This window comes from Rhincodon typus, chromosome 5, assembly GCF_021869965.1.
Source record: "Rhincodon typus isolate 14 chromosome 5, sRhiTyp1.1, whole genome shotgun sequence".
Lineage (NCBI taxonomy): Eukaryota > Metazoa > Chordata > Chondrichthyes > Orectolobiformes > Rhincodontidae > Rhincodon > Rhincodon typus.
The window spans coordinates 19,116,545-19,142,538 of record NC_063336.1 but is presented as its reverse complement, the minus strand read 5'-3'; the positions used below and the strand labels follow the sequence as shown (position 1 = coordinate 19,142,538).

Sequence of the window (25,994 nt, the reverse complement as noted above, 5' to 3'; positions counted from 1 at the left end):
TGGACTGGTTTTGGGATGCGGTGGGGGGAGGCGAGATTTTGAAACTTTTCCAACGCATCATCCTCCGACACTTCCGCCATCTGCAATCCGACCCCACCACCAAAGACATCTTTCCCTCCCCACCCTTATCTGCTTTCCAGAGGGACCACTCTCTCCGTGACTCCCTTGTCCGCTCCACACTCCCCTCCAGCTCCACCACACCCGGCACTTTTCCCTGCAACCGCAGGAAGTGCTACACCTGCCCCCATACCTCCTCCCTCACCCCCATCCCAGGCCCCAAGAAGACTTTCCACATCAAGCAGATGTCCACCTGCACATCTGCTAATGTGGTATACTGCATCCACTGTACCCGGTGTGGCTTCCTCTACATCGGGGAAACCAAGCGGAGGCTCGGGGACCGCTTTGCAGAACACCTACGCTCGGTTCGCAATAAACAACTGCACCTCCCAGTCGCGAACCATTTCAACTCCCCCTCCCATTCCTCAGACGACATGTCCATCCTGGGCCTCCTGCAGTGCCACAACGATGCCACCCGAAGGTTGCAGGAACAGCAACTCATATTCCGCTTGGGAACCCTGCAGCCCAATGGTATCAATGTGGATTTCACAAGTTTCAAAATCTCTCCTCCCCCCACCGCATCCCAAAACCAGTCCAGCTCGTCCCTGCCTCCCTAACCTGTTCTTCCTCCCACCTATCCCCTCCTCCCACCTCAAGCCGCACCTCCATCTCCTACCGACCAACCTCATCCCGCCCCCTTGACCTGTCCGTCCTCCCTGGACTGACCTATCCCCTTCCTAACTCCCCACCTACACTCACCTTTACTGGCCCCATCCCCGCCTCTTCGACCTGTTTGTTTCCTCTCCACCTATCCTCTCCTCTATCCATCTTCTATCCGCCTCCCACTCTCTCCCTATTTATTTCAGAACCCCCTTCCCCTCCCCGTTTTCTGATGAAGGGTCTAGGCCCGAAACGTCAGCCTCTCTGCTCCTATGATGCTGCTTGGCCTGCTGTGTTCATCCAGCCCTGCACCTTGTTGTCTCTTTATTCAGACCACAGCAGCTTGAATAATCTAATCCGTGATTCTCCTGGTACAGGAGCAAGCCTACTCCATATGTATTAATATCTCTGTAACCTTCAACCTAGTCACCAACATACACATATTCAGCAAACATCCTCTTCTCTGCAAAAAGGAACATATTTTACTACTCTCTTAATATCTGTTGAGTTTGAATCAATGTTGCCTATTGAAGTAGATGACCAGATGATATCAGAATCCTGCTTCTCAATCCTCTCTCTAATGAAGAAACATTCAGTTCCTTTAATCTGATTTTCTCATGCAAGATTATTTACGTGGTCTTTTTGATGGCTGACTTCCAATCAATGTTTCAAAATCCTTTTTTCCTGACTGAACGAGTAATAACTCAAATTTTAATAATGTCCAGTGCAGACTATTTTTTGGGTGGGAAAATGTAAAGATTCAGCCTAAGTTCCAATTCAAAAAATAAACACACAAATCTACTCTTTAAAAAATTATCCCCATGCAACTGGCAGGGAAAGCAATATTAAATACCGAGATCGAATATCCTGCCAAGTTACTTACAGATATCTGCCAGTTTGTAGCAAATTGCCAATTCAATTCCCTAAGCAAAAGAGAAATGGACTCAAACCAGCATTTATAAATGGCCTCAATACTGAACAAAAAAGAGAGACACAAAAGTCATCATTTAGTACAAATTTTAAATGTAAAATAGAAATTGGATTTTCCATTTCATGCATGCATCAAATATTTGGCAAAATCAACAGGACCAAATTAACTCTCTTCGTTCAGCTTGGTTGTATGTTTCCAGAGAGATATTGTCTGTTTTACTATTTATGTTTAAGTACGTCCAAACCAATCACACTTGCTAAGCAGGAAGCAATGGCTTCCCCTTTCAGAGAACAAATGACGGCAATCCACATTTTATTGGACAGAATTGGCCATTATAGGCACGGAAAAGGTATGATACAACCTCTAACAAAGTGGATCCGATCACACTACAAACGAGTGATGCAGTGCCAAGTTTTTTGTGCCAAGTCAAGTCAACCAGTTGAATAAACAGAACCTCATGACACTCTCTTACATGAGACAGATAACTAGTGAAGGGAGGAAGGTGGTGGAGTAGTGGTAATGTACTGGACTAGTAATGCAGGCTCTGGGAATATGGGATTAAATCCCACAATGGCGGATGACAAATCCAGAATTCAATAAAATCTGGAATGGAAATGGCAACAGTTGTTGTAAACAACCATCTGATTCAGTAGAGTCCTTTAACTATCCTTACCTGGCCTGGCCTACAGCTGACTCCAGACCCACAGCAGTGTGTGTTTGATGGATAGGGAGAGAGAGAGATTAAGGCACATTTCAAATCAACCCATTTGAAAATGTAATGGCACATTTCTGGTGCAGGTAGGACCTGAACCCAGATATTTGGGACACTGTCATTATATAGTCCATATTATGGGCACTTGAACTCAGATGGTCAGGAATTGAACCCCAGTCAACATCCTGAAAGGCAGCTGTGCTTAAGCTATGGATTATTTCGCCAAAGTTGCAAATGAATAGTTAGTAGTTTTACTGAATGAATGCACTGGTGAATGACTTAGGTTTGGTCTTTCCCACTAAGTGAGAGTGCTGGAGAAGCTGTAGATAAACATGCGATAGTTAGGTTGCCGATAATCAATTTAATTTTATTGGAGGATGTTGTAGCTTCAGGAATTGAATGTGTTGTTGCAAATTGAGAGATGTTATATTGTAGGAACGTAAGAAATTGCACCAGATACCCCCCACCAGCTCATTCCCCCACCATCTTACTGACCCCACTACTCTCCACTTCCTCATAGATCAAAACTCTATACACGCCTCGGTGCCTTATCATTCTCTGTCTTAATGATATTTGACAATGGAATATCCACATCCCTTTGGTCGAGACAATTTCAAAAATTCACAACCTTCCCAAAATTCTCCTCTGCACTAAATGCACGGTGGCTCTGTGGTTAGCACTGCTGCCTCACAGCACAAGGGACCTGGGTTTGATTCCACCCTCCGGCAACTGTCTGTGTGGAGTTTGCACATTCTCCCCATGTCTGCGTGGGTTTCCTCCGGGTGCTCCGGTTTCCTCCCACAGTCCAAAGATGCACAAGTTAGGCGGATTGGCCATGCTAAATTGCCCACAATGTCCAGGGATGTGTAGATTAGATGTGTTAGCCATGGGAAATATTGGGTGGGGAATGGGTCTAAGTGTGATGCCCTTCAGAGTGTCAGTGTAGACTTGTTGGGCCAAATGGCCTGCTTGCACACTGTAGGGATTCTATGATGACAATGAAATGAGCAGCTCTCTAATTCTGACACCATGTTCCCCTATTTGTAGACTCTCTATGCTGTGGAAACATCCCCCCAACATTTTTTCCATCAACCCCCTTTCATAAATCACTGTTGACTTTGCTCAATCCACCATGCCCTATTACTGTATCCCTAATAAATAGATTCCAACATTTTCCCTACCATTGATGTCTGGCTAAATGACTTGTTATTCCCAGTTTTCTCTCTCCCTCCTTTCTTAAGAAGCGGATTTGCATTTGTTAACTTCCAATTGTGGGAGACCATTCTAAAATCCAAACAACTCTAGAAGATCAAAGCCAACATATCTACTTTCTCTATAATCACCTCTTTTAAACCCTAGAGCTCTGGGCACAGGTGCATTATCATTGGATTTGTCAGCTTCGTCACATTCACTTGTACAGTACAACATTTCTTGACAAATAATTGGCTTCACCAGACCTTTGGTTTTCCCATGATCTTTGAAATGATTTTTCTGACTTCTACTTTGAAAACAGATACCGTTTTCTGTGTGTTATTCCCTTATTCCTCATTATAATTTCTCCTGCCCTCTATTTCCAAGGGAACCACATTAATTTTTGCCAAACACATTCTTCTTTTCACATCGATTGAAGGATTTACTATCTGTTGTTGTACCTTTGACCTGTCACTTCGTTTTCTCTATCAATGTATTGGTCCTCTTTTACTGATTTCTACACACCTCCTAATCCTCGGGTATGTTGTTCTTTTTGGCGATGAATACTAATTAATCAATCTATTTGGTTGATGGTAGTTGAGGTGAACAGAAGAAGAGAACCACAAAAACATTTGATCCAGGGAGACTGTGTGTTGTAGACAACATGCTTCTGACATTGCAGTGAATTGAGTTGGGATCCCACAAATTTCTGACTCGGAGGACAGAGAGTTACTAAGTGAAGACTTAATTAGTTGTCCTGTTGATTTGAAAATGTGATTACTGACTCTGGCAATATAGGCAACAAGTTACACTTTTCACTTCAACCAAAATACCTTGGGTTCAGGACTCTTGCTCCGAACACAGTATCAAGTTTCAGGAACTTGGCAAAATTTACATTTCATGACGATCATCAAATTGACACAATTTAAAAATTAGCTTTATTGTTAAAAGGTTACCAACGGTCACAGTTTCCCATTTTAGGCTAAGGTGTGGCAGATTTACAACAGAAACGAGGAGGAATGACCTCTCTCAAAGGATTGTGAATCTGTGGAATTCATTTCCCCAGAACGCAATTGAGGCTGGGACATTGAGTAAGTTTAAGGAGGAAACAGACAGATTTTAAATTATTAATGGGTTGAAGGGTTATGGAGAGCGGACAGGAAAGTGGAGTCGAGGCCAAGATGAGATCAGCCATGTTTGTATTAAATGGTAGAGCAGGCTGAATCACTTACTCACGTTCCCAGTTCTTCTGGTCCCTATGTCTTTACACAAAATCTGCCGACCACTTTTCATGGGGAGAAAGTGCAGAATGTTCAGAGGGAAGCTGTATCACCCAATGAAGACTGTTCTACAAATTGAGGCTTGTGTGTCACCAAATCACCACAGCTTCAATCACGCTGATTCAAAACAAATACACTGGCACAAACACATCAGACCTACATTTTCAGATTTAGCGCATACCATGATGCTGATCATGACTAACACTGGATTCCATTGTAATTACCAATGCTGGACTCCACTGTAAAATTAAAAGCCCAATACAAATCAGTGGCAGCTGACAAAGATAGTGATAGATCCAACATCGATATAATCGAGGCTGACATTTAGGTCCAGCACTGAGTGAGTGCTGCATTGTTGGAGGTGCCATCTTTTGTATGAGGTGTTAAATCAAGCTCAGTCACTCCTCCAATGCTCCAAAGACCCTATGGCACTACGGCCATGCCTGTGTCCAGCCCTTCAGCCAGATCTCCAATCTGTAGAGGCTGGAAGGATATACTGTGCCAAATCACAGACTGCTGCAAGTGGGAGGTTCCCTCCTGAGACGGTGACCAGCACATTAGCTCGGGGTGGGGAAGAGGACAGGCGATCTATCCTATAGCTCCACCAGACCCAAGACTACTCCATAGGAGCTCACTGAGGGGCCCGAAACAACAGATCTGTTCCATTCACCAAAATTAACATCCCTTACTCTGGATATGCAGAGGGCAAAAAAAGACAATGAAAAGAAATGCAGTCGCATTATACACTAGGGAAAAATAAAACTGTATAACCGTCACATCAATATTCACAGTCATACAGCAACACAACAGCAGGCTGTCTGTCACTTACCAAATGATCTCCACCATTCAGGATTTTACATTGCTTCACATACAAGTATGATTGAAAACCTGTAGGATAGGGAGAACAGATTACATAAATCCCAATGCAATATTACATTGCACAAGAATTTTTAAAAATTTAAACATCAGACCATTTGTAATGATCAATTCAAGACACGGTTGGCACAATTGCAAGAAAGCCGAAACACAGGTGCTAATAACCTGCCTCAGCTTATCTGCATACAACCAATGGGGGATTCAACATAGAGACCTGGAGCTTTCACCAAATTTAGCACAAAACAGAGCAGGTACTGCCAAAAATGAACATGAAACCTGTGCAGCGTTCACTTGCATAAAGCACAAAGTAATGGATCCTTCCTGGTCTCTGCTGCAGCTGAGCAGTCAGCTCACTCTGGCCCACTGCCAGGATCAGTCAGTCAGTCATTCAGAAAAGAAAGTGTACATTCACAACTCTCTTTACCTATTTATAGCAGAGACCATTAAATAGAAACAGTGGCTGGAATGTCCTTTAACATCACCCTTTCTAGGCGTGGCCAGTTTCTTTCTTTTAACAAAATACGTTTGCATTTTGTCCTTTCTTGTTGCATCTAAATGATACCAATAAAGCATACGGTGGCAAACACGTACTGAAAGGTGAACTTGATGTTATGAGATGGCAGACTGTGGCATGTACGAGTGCTATTAATCCAATTTCTTTCTTTCTTGCGCTAAATCTATGTTGGCTGACAGGGATTCAGCAATTCAACAAATTTTCTGCAATTGAGATGCGTGATTTTGGATTTTGCTTTGTTTTCGCTTAAGTCAGGAATAAAGTCATAGCTCTTATTAAACTGGAGTCAAACATACAATAGTACAAAGTAAAGACAACGATTAACTTCTTCCCTCTTGCATTAGAGAAGCACAAGTTTCAGGTTCAGGGACAGGGCAGGGACAACTGCTCACAGCTGGGATTTTGCTGAACCTTAGATTTAGTTACAGTCCCTCCTTGCATCGAACCCTACTGATCGCTGCCCCAAGAACTCTGCTGTACGCCATCTGGACACTCGAACGGAGAGTCAAACAACCGTTCTCCTCATATTTAAATGTGCCTCCTTCCCCATGGAATCCTTTGTGCAATGAACACTTTCTCCAGGCAGCCCTGGCTAACATTAAAAATGGGGCAATTAACAAATGCAACTTGGACTCTGCACATTGTTAAACCATCATGCTACTGGGAGCCAAGATTTCAACAGCAACATTTTGAAAGCCGTTCCTTTGAAACTGGCAAGAAAAGAGTCATTGGAAAGAAAATAAAGTCTAATTTGAGAGGTGCCCATCCCCACATCCCACCACATGTGTCTATTTAAGACCCATTTTGGGTTATTTCCATCTGCACTCTGTCTAGGCACCAAACCAGAATCTATAAAACATTTCAATCTCTTCAACTGCTTTTCTTCAAAGCCAAGTTAATTTCCACTAAATGGCAGAATGTTCCACTTATCTCTACATTAACAGAGAGGAGTGAGGATAGAAGCTTACTGGTGGGAAGAGGAGCCAACACCGGGAGCTTGAAATTGAAAAGAAATAGATTTCTCGACTGAAACCGTACAAATGTTAAAAGAGACGAGGCAAGAAAATTAAAGGCTGTTTCAGTGAGTTAAACACCAAGTACAAGCAGATCACACGCTAAAAAAGGATTTGCTCAAAATAGGCAGGATACCTGAGAATAGGCTGGGAAATGCAAAGTCAGATATTGGCAGAAAGAGCTTTCCTTTCACGGGAGTGTAATCAAGGGCTAAAATGTCATGCTTCTCACTGGATCTGATCTCAAATCTGTAAAGTCAGACATTGGCGACACACACATGACCGAGCGAAGCTCAAGATACAGAGAGACGACAACAAAATATTGCCTGAAAAAAAACCTGTCCCACAGCATCAGCCTAATTATAGATTTCTCTCCAATTAAGATAGAAAGCTGGAATGTTGCAATACAGACACCACCATAAAACACACTGCATGCAAAAGCAATTAGAGAATTTTCCCCCATCTCATCTCCCAATCAGCTATAAAGCTCCCACTGCACCAAGTGCAGCAGGCAGAATAAATTCCCCATGGGATATCTGCAGTGCATTTCATTTTGAGGCTCATTCATCGACTAATTCAGCATTGCTATATGTAATACTGTGGCTTGGTTACAGAGGACACGGAACCCTGGTAAACAGTTGAAATTAAGGAGGGTTGTTGACGACTGTCTTTTTAAAAGGGAAAGAAACAATCAACTTTTGAAAACACGACGTACAGAAAAGTGCAAGAACCTAGAACAAAATCATGCAAGTTTCAACAAGGACAATTTCCAGTGTAAGAAAGCAATACTGGAATGATTTATTGGACAGCAATTTATGAGAGGCCATATTTTGTTAAAAGGAAGACCCATAGGATCTTAGTCCAAGCACTCGAAAACAGACTTTAATTTAAAATAGCTTCTCTGTCAGCTACTACTTTACACTTTTGCTAATGGGATTTTTTTTAAAAATGCTGTAGAATATTTTGAGAAATAAAAGCCCCGAGCCTGCAGCATTTGTCACGGGTGTCCGTCTTCTTGATGCCTAATGATGGTCACATAAAAGGTGCTTATGTTGCTCAATATTCGAAAATTATATTGGTAAGATTTATTGCATAGTAGCTGCGCTTGGATTTTGTGACATCTGTAATGTATTATAAAGCTGCAACCTAGCCTCAGGAATCAGGAACTGGCTACTAGCATCACATTTTCTCACCTTTGTTCGATTATAACACTATAATTCACCATACCAAGAAGCAAAGTTGTAGCTGGGAACTAGGAGCGTGGATGCAGAAATTTCGCCAGGCAGAAAAAGGCCACACTGTTTCCTTCTATCATCTTGGCCAGAAGCCTTTTCTATTAGGCCACACGAACGCCATTCTGGTGCATAAAATGTACAAGCAGAAGCAGGCCATTGAGCCCATCAAGACTGCTCCACCATTCAATGAGATCGTGGCTGATCTGGTAATCCTCAACTCCACTTTCCTGCCTTTCCCCCATAACGTTGGACTCCATTACTGGTTAAAAATCTGTACCTCTCAGTCTTGAAAACACTCAGAGGTCCAGTCTTGACAGCCCTCTGCAGGGGCTCTTATATAACACAGCAATAAAAGGGCTGTGACCGATCAGTCAATTTATCTCCTTCAATCAGTTGTCAACAGACCCAGACATGAGGCAATGATAACCTTCAGGCTCTGGCAGAACCCAAACCACATGCACCTGTTCGAACTAAGAATGTTGTGCTCCTCAAATGCCACACTTCAAACTGCTCTCATAATGTCGCTCAAAAAACGTTGTTTCCTAACGACATAAAAGAAATGGAAGCAGGGTTAGGTCAACAGACCTTCGATCTTGGCTGATCTGAATTTGACCTGAATGTCTAGACAATTCCAGGCAATCAAAATTCAGTCCAACTCAAAACATATTGACTGAACCAGCCTCCGTTGCACACACACTGGAGAACAAAATTTCAATGACTATCAACTGTCTGCCAAAAGAGATTTCCTCCTCATCTCCATCTTAAATGGTAGATTCCATATTTTCAAACTATGTCTCCCCCACCTCCCCAAGTTTGAGCATCTGAGGAAAGGTACTGAAAAAGTCATCACCCACCTAAGGGACTAACCCTGTTTCTCCCCCTCTCTCGCCCCACAGATGCTGCCTGATTCACTGAATATTTCTGGTATTTTGTGTTTGCATTTTAGACCCGATTCCTCCCAAACTGCACAACGTCGCGGCCGCCCAGCAATTCTAAAGTTGCAAGAGCAAAACTGAGGAGCCTTAAATGTTTCGAGACGCAACAAAATTGATTGCACAATTTCCTGCTGTCCTGCTATTAAACAGTAACAGGCCATTTGGGCCCAACTGTTATATGTTGTTGCTTAAACTCCGCATGGGCCTCGTCCCACACCACACCTCATCCTATCAACGTACCCTTATTAAACCAGATAGCTTTGCTTGTTTAATTCATTGCTTTCTGTTTGGCGTCTGTTTCAGCCGAGGCTGCAAGTACAGAGGTCTGACTGCTGATGTGCAGCATGCCCTGGATGCACAACAACATTTGCACCGACGATTAATGAGTGCAGTGGTGCTGCAGCAGTAGAAGGTGTCTGGTTTCACTCTTGCAGTTGATACCAGCTGTCACCTTGTAGCATAGCGGCTCAGGCAATCATTGGTTGCCACAGTCTGTAATGAAGCAAGCAGTTAAACTGAAGTCAGGATGATCACCGCTGCCAAGTCTGGAGACGTCAGATGAGAAATAAATGTACTGTAGCACTTCCTTGCTTTGTGGATTGTACTGGGTTTGAAGGTTACCTGCAAAGGCACTGTATTTTCGGGTATTTGAGAAAGAATAGTGACAGCAGCATGAGGATTTTCATTTCCTGTCAGCACTGAGCAGTACTTTCGTACTTTCTGGTTTTTGTGGTAAATAGCAACAGGCAAAACCAGTTCCTTAAGATTTGCACATTTTCTTGTATTTGTCCATTTCTTTACTTTTTTTAAAAAACATAAAACTTTTCCAATGCAGTCCCTGATTTGGCACAAAAAAAACCCCAAAGTAACTGCTGGAGAAACTCAGCAGGTTTGGAAGCCTCCGTGGAGAGAAAGCAGAGGTAAGGTTTTCGGTTGTGAAGAAGTGTCATTGGATCCGAAACGTGAACTCTGTTTTTCTCTCTCCACAGATGCTGCCAGACCTGCTGAGTTTCTCCAGCAATTTCTGCCCTGTTTTTGTCAGATTTCCAGCATCTACAGTTCTTTGTGATATTTTAGGTCCCCGATTTGGGGTGCTCAGTCACTATCTCAGCTTCCGCGCTGATAGTTTGCTGCTGGTGTTGGTCAGTGCAATACATTCCCAGTCTATTTACACATCAAATGTTTGTCATCCTTCATTTATTCTAGCACGAAGCACAACTCTTGGACATTTATGACTACTGTAGTCTGATTTAGCTCTCTACAACTATGATGCCCTTCTCTGTACAACCCAGGTAATAAGCGAACTTACTCCAACAGCTCAAAGTGTGGCATACATATTTGCAAGATTTCTCGACAGTGCCTCATATGGACCACCCACAGCTGATTCTCCTCTTAATATACAGAGGTTCATGTAAATGTCTCCATTTTGACTGCATGCCGATATTATTGGAAATCAAATGAGGTTTTCCCAAAGTTGGCAGAGATGTTCCTTACCCTCATCTCATTCTACTAAACTCGGTAGTCACTTCCTTACAGAAACAGCCGATTTTAGTACTCTAAATTTTATACCAAATTTTCTTTTATCTCATCTGTATGGAGAGAAAGGCAGATTGTCAGCAAGAAAGGTTTTGGCTTGCTACCTTATTAAGGTCTCTCGAGAACAAAAGTGTTTGAAATTTTAAGGCTCCATATGAAAAAGAAATTAAAAGCTCATCTTTAAGCGCGAAATTGTTGTGCTTCCTCTTGTGGTGTCTCGTCTCAATGTCACCAAGTAGAAAACAAATAAATAATGAAGGTATATTTAATAGCTGCCTGGCTGGAACCTTGCTTTCCTTTGAAATGGAGGCCAATTTCTGCATAAAACTCGCGAAATCAAGATCATCTTTCAGATTGAGGATTAAAAAAAGGGTCCTATATTAATTTGTTCCAGCTTCTAAATATGCAGACAGCAGCAACCAACTCTCTGCTCATTGAATTGAGAAGGTCGTGGCGAGCTGCCTTCTTGAACCACTCCAGTCCATGTGATGTAGGTAGACCCGCATCGCATTTGGAGAGGGAATTCCAGGATTTTGACCTAGCGACACTGAAGGAGTGATGATATATTTCCAAGTCAGGATGGGGTGTGGTTTGGAGGGGAACGTCTGTGGTCTTCCCATCTAACTGCTGCCCTTGTCTTTCTAAATGGAAGTAGCCATGCGTTTGGAAAGTGGTGTCTAAAAATCTTTGGTGAATTTCTGTGGTGTGCATCTTGTAGGTGGTATGCACTGCTGCTACTGAACATTAATGGTGGAGGGAGTGGATGTGATGCCAGTCAAGTGGGCTGCTTTGTCCTGGATGATGTCAAGCTTCTTGAGGTGTTGTCCTTCACAAAATTGGTTCCTCATTTGACGCAAACTACTCCATCTCGGCACATTTTCCCTTAACTTCAACCACCCCAGGAAAGCCAATCTATTGACCCAGTTTGTTCCAATTCTGATCCAAACCAACCATTAACTACAAAATGCCTTACAAGATAAATAAGTGTGATAAGTTGCAGCTTCTAGTTAATACATCCCCTATCTTAACACATTTCCTAATAACCAGAATGAAAATACTGGATCCATTTTGCTTTTATCTGTTAAAGGTAAATATACTTTTACCAACCTTATTCCTCTCATCTCCTTGAATATCTTCAACTATCTTGTTTAGCATGCTTGCCTTCATTGTTCAGTCCTTTGAGTTTAGAAACAAAAACAGAAGTTACTGGAAAAGCTCAGCAGGTCTGGCAGCATCAGTTCTGAGGAAGGGTCACTGGACCTGAAATGTTATCTCTGACTTCTCCACACAGATGCTGCCAGACCTACTGAGCTTTTCCAGCAACTTCTGTTTTTTGTTTCTGATTAACAGCATCCACAGTTCTTTTGGTTTTTATTCTGAACACCCGGGATGTTTCGATTTTTCTCGGAGTACAGGAGCTGGGAAGTCATGTTAAAGTTGTACAGGGCATTGGTGAGACCTCTTCTGGAGTACCATGTTCAGTTCTGGTCACCTTTTTATAGGAAGAATATTATCAAGCTAGAAAAGGTTCAGAAGAGATTAACCAGGATGTTACCAGGGCTGGAGGGTTTGAGTTATAAGGAGAAACTGGATAGGCTGGGGCTTTTTTCACTGGAGCATGGGAGGTTGAGAGGTGACCTAACAGACATTTATAAAATCATGAGTGATATAGATAGGGTTAATGGTAGGTGTCTTTTCCCTAGGACGGGGGGTATTTTTAAGATGAGAGGAGAGAGATTTAAAAAAGACATGAGGGGTAAATTTTTTACAGAGGTGGTTCATATGTGGAATGAACTTCCTAAGGAAGTGGTGGATGCGGGTACAATTACAAAGTTTAAAAGATTCTTGGATAAATACATGAATAGGAAAGGTTTGGAGGGATATGGGCCAGGAGTAGGCCGGTGGGACATGAACCCAAGATCACGGTTGAGGCCGTCTTCATGTACATGGCAGATACTCGTGTGTCTCAGCCAATGCTATCTATCTGATACGCTGCAGGCAGGGATGCCCCGAGGCATGGTGTATTGGCGAGACCATGCAGATGCTCCGACAACAGATGAATGAACACTGCACAACAGTCGCCAGACAGGGATGTCCTGGGGAACACTTCAGCAATCAAGGGCATTCAGCCTCCAATCTTCAGGTAAACGCCCTCCAAGGCGGACTTCGAGATACACAAAAACGCACAATCGCCGAGCAGAAACTGACAGCCAAGTTCTGTTCCCATGAAGATGGCCTTAACTGTGATCTTGGGTTCATGTCGCGCTATAGGTGACCCACCACACTGTTCTGTATCTGTAAAATCTTCCTTACTGTCCTGTTTTGACACCATCACCTTGATAAATTGTTATGATCTCTCTACCTTAATCAGTTTGTACAATTTTGAAATCAGCATGCGATTCTAGTCATTTAGTTTGCCTCCAGCACCACCTTATTTTTGATTGTTTGTAATTATCTCTCTGCCTCACTTAATCAGATTATAGGTCATCCCTTCGCTGGTTATTCAGCTGTTGACACTTTATTCACCGTCTAACACTTCTGATCACCTGCAGAGACTTATCATCTGACACTCCACTCACACCACTAGTATGGTCTTTTGATCTCTCTGCCCTTGACCTCATGGTCTATAAACTCTGGGGCTGTGTGCTCTGCTCTCTCACTGTGCCTGACAAAGGGGCTCTGAAAGCTTGTGTGATTTCAGATAAACCTGTTGGACTATAACCTGGTGTCTTGTGACTTCTGACTTTTTCCTATAATGTGATGCTCAGGACCGCACACAGTACTCCTGCTGAGGTTTAACAAGTGTTTTATAGTTTAACACCACCTCCTTGCCAAATAAAAAACTGAAAAAACTGCAGATGCTATAAATCAGGAACAAAAACAGAAGTTGCTGGAAAAGCTCAGCAGGTCTGGCAGCAACTGTGAAGGAAAAAAATCAGAGTTAGCGTGTTGGGTCCGGTGACCCTTCCTCAGAGCACTGTGTTTTATAGTTTAACTATTGTTCTCTATGCCCTTATTAATAAAGCCATGAACACTGTACGTTTTATTCACTGCTCCCTCTATCTGTTTGCCACCTTCAATGATCTGTGCACATACACTAAAGTCCCTCTGCTCCTGCACCCACTTCAAGTTTTTGCTCACTATTTTATATGTTGGCTTTCAATGTTCTTCTGACCAAAGAGCATCACCTGACACTTTATTGAGGAAGACCTGCCATTGCTTACCTAAGCTAGCCCAGAGGTGACAGCCATCCCACTCCAACATGGCTGACTCTTTCCTGCTTTCTGAAACAGCCTCATGAAACACTATTGTATCAAACCTGAGGGTGGCCAGGGATAGATAAGAGATGTAAACCTTTCAGTGATATTTGCCTAGTCAGAAGTGCTTGAGCTAAACGGGCAAAGTTCCTCACTGTACAAAGTCTTTCCATTTTCTCGCTCACGCTTCCTCTCCATGTCCCTTCACGGCAGCTCCACATTTAGTACGCTCAAGGTCTAACGGGGGGAGGGGGTGGGGGGTGGGGTTGGGGGCAACCAGGTTTTTAGGTTCGTGAAGCCAAATACAAGCAATTCAGGCAGCTTGGATGATAAAAGCCTAGCAGGGCGCACTGGGCGAGTTAGAAAGGCACATTCCTTACACCCCGGATGGAAGAAACACAATTTAAAGGTTCAATGGGGCATCAAGCCAAGAGCTTGTTCACCAGTTCAGCCATAACCCACTGGCGCAGCACATTTTTCCATCGGCTTGAACTCTATCCCTTTGGACAGCAATCTTGTTCTTGACGTTGCAGGGCAGTGGCGAGTGAGGCAGGACACCACAAGCTATCATGAAGCTTCAACTGTACAAGAAATCACTAACTTCCAGATATTACAAAAGTTATAGGCCATCATTTTAACTTGGAATAATTAATATGTATATGGTAGTTTCTGGCATGCAGACATACAATTGGCTTCACTCTGTACACCATTGTGCTGCTCATCCAATGACATTAAGTTTAATGAGGTGGTGACAAGTACATATAAACCTTCATAACAGCATTGAACTCTATATTTTATAGCTCCCAAACACCCATCAGAAAGACTCACACTTACCCATGTAATTATTAATGATGCACTGTCTCATTGAGGAGTTATTTTTACACATCGATTCTTCAGCCAGATATATGCCTCTATTGTGCAATGGAACATGTTGCAAATTAGCAAATACTTTGCCATTTCCAATAACGATGCAATTTCTTTCAGTGATGCAGATGGCAAAATAAAAAAAATTTGCAGAAAACTGATTTGGAATAAGATGATTAGTTGCCCCGATGACCGAGCACCGAGTGTATTAAATTGCTACGTTGCAAACAGGAGATTGGAATTCTGTTGTATGCCTGAAACGCCCTCTGAATTCTCAGTGTTCTCATGGCCTCGGACAATGATTGGCATCGAGCTGAAGCACTCGCATTGTGAGGCTGGATGGTAACGCGGCAGGGAACTGAAAACAGAAGGTTCAGTCAACTGCTCTCACTCTTACTGTAGCTGGAGAGCATCATGGTCAGAGCTTGGCACAAAGAAGCTTCATTAAAAAATCACTGTGCATCTCAAATTGCACGATAGGCCGAGTGAGTGAGTGTGAAAGCTTGTTAAAATATTAATCCAAGTCATTTACTGTCTCTCCCCACTAGCTCAGGTCTCCATAGGACAAAGAGGCAGATGGCGGCCATTCAGCTCATCAAGTCTGTACTGGCCCTCTGAAGGAACAATTTGCCACTGCCCTCTTCCCTGTGCCTCTGCAAACCTTTGCTCTGATTCTCTTTTGAAAAACTCAATTGAGCTTGACTCCACCATGCTGTCAGGCAGTTAATTCCAGTTCGATATACAGACTGAATGAAACAAAAAACTGTCCTTCATACCACAGCTGCTTCTTTCCCCATTTGCATCAATTCTGTGCCCTCTGGTTATTGACACTATCAATAATGGAAACAGTTTCTCCCTGTCTACATTCCTCATGAATTTAAATACCTCTATCCTCAGCCTTCTATTCATAACTCATTTCATTTCATTTGGTTTCAAGAAATACCTGAAGGCACTGAATTCTGAAAAGGCTATGGGCCCAGACAACAGTACTGAGGCCTTACTTCAACACCATCCCCCCCGCCCCCGCCCCCGCTCCCCCCCACCCCCGCACCTCACAGCCAAGCTGTTCCAGTACAGATACAACACTGGCATCTACCCAGCAGTGTGGAAAATTGCTTAGGAATATCCTGTATACAAAATGCAGGAATCTAGCCAATTACCACCCCATCAGTCGACACTCAGTCTTAAACTGACATAAGGTGTCTTCAACAGTGATACCAAGCAGCACTTACTACGTACCAATCTGCTCGGTGATCCTCAGTTCGGGTTCCAACAAGGTCACTGTCTGTCATCCTCATTACAGCTTTCAGCTAAGTACCAAAATAAACAAGTGAGCTTGAGTTGAGGTAAGGTGAGAGTGACTGCCCTTAACATCAAGACCTCATTTGACAGAATGTTATGTCAAGGAGCCCTAGCCAAACTGTAGTCAATAGGAAATGGAGGTGAGGGAGACACCCACCCATACCTAGCACAAAGTAAGATGGTTGCGATTGTCGGAGATGTGTCGTTTTAGTCCCAGGATATCACAACAGGATTTCCCCGAGGTAGTGTCCAAGGTCCAATGTTCTCCAGCGTGGGATCAGACTAGGGATACTCACTGATGACTGAACAGTGGTAGTAGGAACTGCAGATGCTGGAGAATCTGAGATAACAAGGTGTAGAGCTGGATGAACACAGCAGGCCAAGCAGCATCAGAGGAGCAGGAAGGCTGACGTTTCGGCCACTGAACAGTGCTCAGCACCATTCCCTGTTTCCCAGAACTGAAGCGGTCCATATCAATGCAGCAAGGCCTAGACAACATCCTGGCTTGGGCTGGTAACTGACAAGATTTGCACCATACGAGTGCCTGGCAATGATCATTTCCAATGAGAGAGAATGTAACCATTGCCTCTTAATGGTCAATGCAACTACTATCACAATCTCCCACAACTAACTTAATGGGCGGCACAGTGGCTCAGTGGTTAGCACTGCTGCCTCACAGTGCCAGGAACCTGGGTTTGATTCCACCCTTAGGTGAGTGTCTGTGTGGAGTTTGCATGTTCTCCCCGTGTCTGCGTGGGTTTGCTCTGGTTTCCTCCCACAGTTCAAAGATGTGCAGGCTAGGTGGATTGGCCATGCTAAATTGCCCGAAGTGTTCAGAGATGTGTAGATTAGGTGAGTTATAGGGGAAATAGGTCTGGGTGGGATTGTCTGAGGGTTGGTGTGGACTTGTTGGGCTGCAAGGCCTGTTTCCACACTGTAGGGATTCTATGATCTATGATCTTCTAACAATCTGGGGGGGTTACCATAAAACTAACTGAACTACCCCTATAAATACTGTCTCTAAAAGAGCAAATCAAAATCTGGGAATTCTGCACAGAGTAACTCCCTCGGTGAATCCCAAAAGCCTCTCCACCATCTACAAGGCACAAGTCAGGAGTGTGATGGAATACTCCCCACTTGCCTGGATGAGTGCAGCCCCAACAACACTCAAGAAGCTTAACACCATCCAGGACAAAGCAGCCCGCTTGAGTGGTCACCCATCTACCACCTCTAACGTTAATTGCATTGGTGCTGAATGCACAGTGGCAGCAGTGTGTACCATTTAAAACAGTCACTGCAGCAACTCATGAAGTCTCCTGCCAACAGAAGCCCTTCTAACTCCATTACCTCTATTATCCAGCAGGACAAGTGTGGTGCTGCCAGTGTGCCTACACCCTGCACACTGCAGCAGTTCAACAATGCAACTCACCATCATCTACTCAACCGCAACAAGGGAGACAGCAATAAATACTGGCCTTGTCAGCTATTTCCACATCCCAAGACAAATGTGAAATGTACCCAACCTCTTCAAATTTTCTACATCACCAAAGTTTCTCATCCCTGGAACCACTCTCATGAACCTTTTCTGCACACTCTCTGTTGCCTTCACATCGTCCCTCAGGGCAATTCCCACAGCTTGACGCAACACTCCAGCTGAGGGTAAACGAGTGGCCTGAACACGTTTAACATAACATCCATTGTGATGAAGGGTCACTGGACTCGAAAAGTTAACTTGCCACAGATGCTGCCAGACCTGCTGAGTTTCTCCAGCAATTTCTGTCTTTGTTTCGGGTTTCCAGCATCTGCAGTTCTTTGTTTTATTTAATGTAACATCCTTGCTTTTGTACTCCATGCCCCTATTGAAACAGTGTGCAATACTATATGCTGCATCTCACGCTCTCAAACATCTTTTAAGGTTTATGCACTCATCCATTTTTTCCTGCACCTCTTGTGCCCTTTATTTTAGGTTCACTCCAGTTCTCCCTGCTGAAATAAATCAATTTACCCATTGCTGCATTAAGTTTCATCTGTTGCTTAGCCACCATTCCACCTTTCATGTTTGATTCTATCTTACTTACAGTTCACAACATTTAAGCCTCACATCATTTACAAATATTTAATTATGTACACCAAGGTTGCGGTCATTAATATATCAAGAATAGCAGTGGTCCCAATACTGAGCCCTGGGAAGCTCCACTATAAAACCTTCCTCCAGTCCCACAAAAATAACCATTATCCATGAATGTTTCCCGTCACTCAGCTGGTCAATTTCTTATCCATGTTACGACTGCCCCTTTTATTTTCATGAGCTCCAACCTTGCTCAAAAGCTGGCTGGGTGACTCTACATCAAAATTCCTTCTTGTAGATCGCAATAACAGCAGTACACTCCAGCAAGTGGGTTGAACACAATTCTCCCTTAACTAATCTGCGCTGGCTTTATTTAAATTGACCTGCATTTGCCCAAGAGAGGATTAATTTTGGAATGGATGGGGACTAACAGGGGGGCAATCCCTATTGCTGGACAAAGGTCTTGTTTCCCCAGGACCGTAGGGTAGATGGTGTGCCATGGCAATGCCCCCCCAACTCCCTCATTAAAAAAAAACTCTTTCACAGGCTTCTTCAATTCTCTCAAAATTATGTTTGGGACCTCAAACATCGGGGTGCACCTGGATAATGCCAGCAGTGAAGGGCGTGAATGACACACCATTATCACTGTCCACTCGTTCTGGTGATATCACTGCTCTGAGTGAGACACGGTGGACAGGAAAAGGGCAGCGAAAGGAACAAGGTGGAAAAGTTCCTCAGGAGAACTAAAGCTGTGTGCATAGGCTTTGCCTTAAAAAAACACACACAACGAGGTGACTGTTTCAGTGAGGTCCCTCATGATCCTTCAGCTCATTCTAACCCAGAAACAGTGCACCACAATCATCAATGTTTAGGCCAACCCTAGAGACAACGAATGAGGTCAAAGAACCTTGGCACATGGCCTGTTTTGACCGGACAAAGGTCTGCAGTCTGTCAACTGGGAGGTTTGATAGAGCTTCCTCCTCAATTGCCTGAATTCACCTCTATCTGCTGCATGACCTTTGACCTTGATGAATGGATTCCCCTCAGAGCCAATACATATGTGTAAAGTGGGGTTGAGCAAGTCTGTGTCATCGTATCCATGTTCTTCTCCATCTTCTGAGTGGCATCATTCCACCCCATACCCATGAAGTGACTGGATGAGGAGTAAACTATTTGACCTGTGGCACTTCCAGTACTGAATCACCGCCACCCCAACATGTATCCACAAGTTGCAGGGTGCAGACGATGCATGTCTGTGCACACCTCCAGGCACTGAGCTCCAAACCATCAGCAATGCACCCATGGAGAATAATGAAGAATGGGTTTTAGGTGAAACATCTGAAAAACAATGGTCCTCTATCTGCCTGCTCCTGCCACACAATGCCATTGTAGCTCTGGGGCCTCTTGCAGCACAGTGGTAGTGTCCCCACCTCTGAGCCAAGATGCTCAGGTTCAAGTCCCACCTGATTCAGAGATGTGTAATAACACCTCTGAACAGGTTCATTCAAAACTACCTCAGAATAAGAACTGGGTTCCTTGGCATTGAGCTGTTGGCTTCTGGACAGGGAAAGGCTCCAAAGGGGTAAGATGGAAGCTGGTGTTTGTGCTAAACTATAGATTTATAATACAACCTTCATAAATCTCTGGAAATCTTCTACTGCCTAACTCAACATCTGCCCATAAACACTAACATTAATCTTGTTTGCCTTACATGGAGCCCACACCCCAGAGGCATGGCAGCATTGTTATGTAAAATGTTTAGGTATAGGTTGACTGATCCATGATTTAGGAACACTCCCACCCCACCATATGCACAGGGATACTGGTGGAGCTGAACCAGTTTCCAGTCAGGGTACAGCAATTCACAAACTTTGGACAACAGCTTGTCCCAAAGCAGAGACAGGATCACCCCAGTCATGAGCAACAGAACCAGGCCATCAGGCTTCATCTCTGAGCCAAATCTGTTGCTTATTCATCAACACCTTGTTATGAGTGTACCTGGTTCAGGGATTGGATGACTTAAATCAACCACAAAGAATTTAAACCACCAATGCAACACTCTGCTGTCCCCTCAATTCTGAAGAAGCGCAGTATCAGCCCTCTTTTATCCTCAGTCCATCTACAGACCAAGTTGACATCAACATATTGAGGTACTCATTATATCAGGGTGCTTTCACATCGGGAGACAGTAAAGATTGCAGATGCTGGAAGCCAGAGTCAAGATACGTAGAGCTGGACAAACACAGCAAGTCAAAACCAATGTTTTGGGCCAAAACATTGACTTTCCTGGTTCTCTGATGTTTTCACATCAGTTCAGCGATCTAGAGATAATGAAAGGAGCTCTGGAATGACAATAGCATTAAAAGGGATGTACCCATTTATTTTGGACCAGGGAACATTAGCAGTACATGATACAATTGTCAGCCTGATATAACAAAGTTGCAATTGCATTAACAAATCCCATGGTGCGCTTGGGCACATTGTGAGCTTTCTGGGAGAGGATTTGTTGCATTGGCCTCTGGGAAGGGAATCCAGACTGTTCATTACTTGCCTAGTATCTAAGAGTTCTATGCATGTATCCCAATTTATGTTTGCGATGCAAGGGGGAGAATCTTGAAATAAGAACATTGTTAGCAATGACAGTCGAGTATTCTCTGTGTGTATTGGCGACAGTATTGGATTCAATGATAGTATTGAGGAAGCTGGTTCTAAAAATGGTTGAATTTGTGTTAGTTGTTTAGGACTCGATAGAGTCTTTAAGCATCCCCCTCAGGTCACTTTGTCTCCAGCATGCAATCCAACAAGAGGAGCCTAATCCAATTTAGCAGATGCTGTTGCTTTGGTCAAAGTGAGTTTGTTCCCAACATCCATTTCAACTTTGAGAGCTACAGTAACTGAGGTTACAGCGATAATAAAGGATAATGTAATGAACAGGAAATTACAGAAGCAGGGACGACTCTTGGAGGAAGCCTGGAATTTGCCTGTTAAAATGGGAGAAGGAGTAGTCTTTGTAAAGCTGATCACCATGCCCAGCAGTACTATTCGTTAACCCAGTGTGCTGAGAACTGGCAGACCCAGTGCAACGGTCCACAATCTCACCCTCACTCAGAAGCTGCATCATTTTCTGCCTAATAATAACATAGCCCGAAGGAAGAGGATTTGAAAGAAAAGCATGACCAGCACTTGCAGTGAGATGCCTTACTTCAGCAATTTCTAGCCCATGAACTTCACAGAATGCAACCAGGCAAAATGCTGATATTGACAGGCCCGAAAACACACGCGTACCAATCTCTCCACCGTAAAAAGGAACTGACGCCATCAAGAGATCCGTGCTCGTGTTGTGAAAATTTCCCACAAATTGCTAGTCTGCACTGTTTGTAAATGTTGAAGTAGAATGTAGATTGAGGCTTAGTCTTTCTGAGGAAGACAGTTTCGCTGAAGAATCCAAGTCATAATGCCCCCAATTTCAAACATCCAGTCATCGGCTTTTAAACAAAAACACAGTCCGTTGCGATTATCTGGAATGCGTTGTCTCAATTAACAGACTCAGCAGCAGCTTTCAAAAGCAAGCTGGATAGATATCAGAGAAACGGATATTTATCGGGCTGCTGGGGGACGGGGACGGGGGCGGGGATTGTGGTGGTAGGGAGGGGAAGGAGCAGCTGAGTGGGTATAATCAGACAGCTCTTTCAATGAGCTAGTACAGGCAGTGTAAGCTGCAAGGCCTCTTCCTGTGCTACATGATTTGATGAACAACTACATTATTTTGATAACTATTTTCAAGATGAACAGATAGCGATGCAAACTCTACATGAAATACAGTTATCACAAGTCAGGCTTTGATGCAATTATACTAGACCAGTAAAACCAGATCACGGCAAAGATTCCCATAAATCAACTTCACAGTATATTCGCAATAAAAGCTCTCTAAGTAATGATTCCACTCACATTCTGTCAGGCCAATAACTTGTGTCTGATCCCATTGATTTCCACACTGAATAATTATGACCAGCCAACGAAATGATAAACCTGAAAACAAACAGGTTTACAAAATCATGATGGTCATAGATAAGGTGAATAGCAAATGTCTTTCCCTTTGGCTAGGGATGTTCAAAACTGGAGGGCACACTTTTAAGGTGAGAGGAGAAAGATTTAGAAGGGGTAACTTCTTCACACAGAGGGTAGCTCATGTGTGGAATGAACTGCCAGAGGCAGTGGTAAATGCAGATTCTTTAATCATTCAGGGGAATGAGGGCATCGCTGGCTAGGCCAGCATTTATTGCCCAGAAGGCAATTAAGAGTCAACCACATTGCTGTGGGTCTGGAGTCACATGTAGGCCAGACCAGGTAAGGATGGCTGTTTCTTTCCCTTAAGGACATTAGTGAACCAGATGGGTTTTTCCCAACAATTGACAATCGGTTCATGGTCATCATTAGATTCTTAATTCCAGATATTTTTATCGAATTCAAATTCCACCATCTGCCATGGCAGGATTTGAACCCAGGTCCCCAGAACATTGTCTGGGTCTCTGGATTAACAGTCCAGTGATAATACCATTAGGCCATTACTTCCCCCTGTTACAATACTTAAAAAACATTTGGTCGGGTACATGAATAGGAAAGATTTAGAGGAAAACGGGCCAAACACAGGAAAATGGAACTCGTTTAGCTTGGAAACTTGGTCAGTTGGACTGAAGGGTCTGATTGCATGCTGTATGGCTCTGACTCTAAACCTCTGCCAAATCATAGAATCTTTCTCGACTGACTCATCAGGGTGTTTGTTCTGGAGCAAGAGGTCTATAACACGTTGCAGCTCAGCTCCTGGCTCCAGACAACATTCCCAACTTTTACAGAAAACAAGGAAGAACAAACATCAATTCTCCAATGGGATTCTATTGGATGTTTGTTGAACAAAGCTCACTCAGACTTAGATTTGTTCTATTCACTGGGGAGGTTGGGGGGTGGGGGGGGGGGCGGGGGGAGGAGGTCGCTCCACTTCTTGAATGTTTCATATCCACTCCGCTTCTTGTCAGCCCAAGCCTGGATATTGTCCAGATCTTGTATCTTGTTGCATTTGAATGTGGGCTATTTCAGTATTTGAGGAGTTGCAAATGGTGCTGAACATTGTGCAATCATCAGCGAACATCCCCACTTCTGATTTTATGATGGATGGAAGGTCATGGATGAAGCAGCTCAAAATGGTTGGGCCGAGGACACTACCCTGAGGAAATCCTGCAGAGATGTCCTGGAGCTAAGATGACTGACCTTTAACAACCACGACCATTTTCCTATGTGTCAGGCATGACTCCAACCAGAGGAGAGTTTTCCCCCTGATACACATTGATTCCAGTTTTGCTAGGGCTCCTTGATGCCACACTCAGTCGAATGCAGCCTTGATATCAAGGGCTGTCACTCTCACCTCACCTCTGGAATTCGTCTCTTTTGTCCATGTTTGAACCAAGGCTGTAATGAGATCAGGAGCTGCGTGGCCCTGGCAGAACCCAAACTGGGCATCACTGAGCAGGTTATTTCTGAGCAGGTGCTGCTTGATAGCACTGTTGATGACACCTTCCACCACTTTATTGATGATCGAGAATAGACTGATGGGGCGGTAATTGGCTGTGTTGGATTTGTCCTGCTTTTTATGTAATTTGGGCAATTTTCTACATTGTCGGGTAGATAGCAGTGTTGTAACTGTACTGGAAAAGTTTGGCCGGGGAGGGGGGGGGGTGCGTAGTTGGGGGGCGTTGGAAAGTTCTGGAGCACAAAGTCTTCAGTACTATTGCTAGAATGCTGTCAAGGCCCACAGACTTTGCAGTATCCAGTGCCTTCAACCATTTCTTGATATCTCATGGACTGAACTGAATTGGCTGAAAACTGTAACAGTGGGAACCACTGGAGGAGGCCGAGATGGATCATCCATTCGGCACTTCTGGCTGAAGATTGCTGTGAATGCTTCAGCCTTGTGTTTTGCACTGATGTGCTGGGCTCTTCCATCATTGAGGATGGGGATATTTGTGGAGCCTCCTCCTCCAGTGAGATGTTTAATTGTCCACCACCATTCACGACTGGATGTGGCAGGACTGCACAGCTTAGATCTGAACCGTTGGTTGTGGGATCACTTAGCTCTGTCTATCACTTGCTGCTTTCACTGTTTGGCGTGCAAGTAATCCTGTTTGGTGGCTTCATCAGGTTGACAATTTTTTTTTAGGTATGCCTGATGCTGATCCTGGCAAACCCTCCCACATTCTCCATTGATTAAGTGGGCGATATTCCAGGCCATGAGGTTACAGATTATGTTAGAGTGCCTCATGGATACCCAGTCTTGAGTTGCTAGATCTGTGCAAAGTCTGTCCCATTTATCACAGTGACAGTGCCACATAACACGATGGAGGTTGTTCTCAATGTGAAGGCAGGACTTTGTCTCCACAAGGACTGTGCGATGGTCACTCTTACCAATACTGTCATGGACACATATGACTGCAGCTGGCAGATTAGTAAGGATGAGATCAAGTATGTTTTTCCATTTTGTTGGTTCCCTCACCACCTGCCACAGACCCAGTCCAGCAGCTATGTCCTTTAGGACTCGACCAGCTCAATCAGTAACACTGCTGCTGAGTGGACATTGAAGTTCCCCACCCAGAGTACATTTTATGCCCTTGCCATCCTCAATGCTTCCTCGAAGTGTTGCTCAACATGGAGGAGTACTGATTCATCAGCTGAGCGAGGACAATATGTGGTAATCAGCCAGAGGTTTCCTTGCCTATGTTTGAATGGATGCCATAAGACTTCATGGTGTCTGGAGTCAATGTTGAGGACTCCCAGAGCAACTCCCTCCCAACTGTGTACCGCTGTGCCACCCCCTCTGCTGGGTCTGTCTGCCAGTGGGACAGGACATATCCAGGGATGGTGATGGCGCTGTCTGGCCATGACAGAGTAAAAGAAGACCAGGGCATTGACAGAAATCAAGAGGGTGAATCGCTCTGGGCCCACTTTTGTTCTCAATATGATTCGCCACTTTTACATGGGCATCAGCTATCCAATTTCAGAATCTGTGGCTGACAATAAAAACTGAAGAGATCTGACAATTGGGAAGGAGGGGGAATGCAAGGCAGTCAGACACAGTTTAACAGAATGGCCAGACATAATGGAAGATGCAACTCCAAAAGTGGGGAAGGGTCGGGAAAATTGCTGAATGAAGCAGAGGAAGAATAAAACCTAGAATTTCAAATGCGCAATTCTCAAAGTGCAGCGAGATAAAGCAATAAAAAGTCTACACCAAGTGGAATGGGACAAATCACTTCTGTACGGTACTATGGATATTGTCCAACTTTGTAAATGAATCAAGGGAGATTAAAAACAAAGCAAAAGTCACTGAGAGAAGGAAATTCAACAGAACGGAAGCAGAGGCAAGGTTAAAACATGCATGGAAAAACTGCCTCATGTAAAACAAAAGCTGAGGTGACAAATTCAATTCACTTTAAAACATGATTCACTATACAAATCACAAATTCGAAGGTATACCGCAAGAACATTCAAAGCAAACAAACATGTCGATGTATC

General features: G+C 43.8%; 1 protein-coding gene across 8 annotated transcripts in view; it reads right to left on the bottom strand.

Moving 5' to 3' along the window:
• LOC109912754 (tyrosine-protein kinase Fyn) overlaps positions 1–25,994 on the bottom strand; it is a 274,256-nt gene that overhangs the window by 171,494 nt on the left and 76,768 nt on the right. For 4 of the 8 annotated variants that reach the window (XM_048597148.1, XM_048597146.1, XM_048597140.1 and 1 more), the window contains exon 2: positions 5,661–5,719. The exons of 1 other annotated variant lie outside the window; for it this stretch is intronic. The gene's annotated coding sequence lies outside the window, so the exon portion shown is untranslated. Of the gene's footprint in view, positions 1–5,660; positions 5,720–12,047; positions 12,117–15,031; positions 15,087–21,716; positions 21,985–25,994 lie in introns of those variants that run through there. 3 more of the 8 variants (XM_048597141.1, XM_048597142.1, XM_048597143.1) reach the window with 3 other exon arrangements.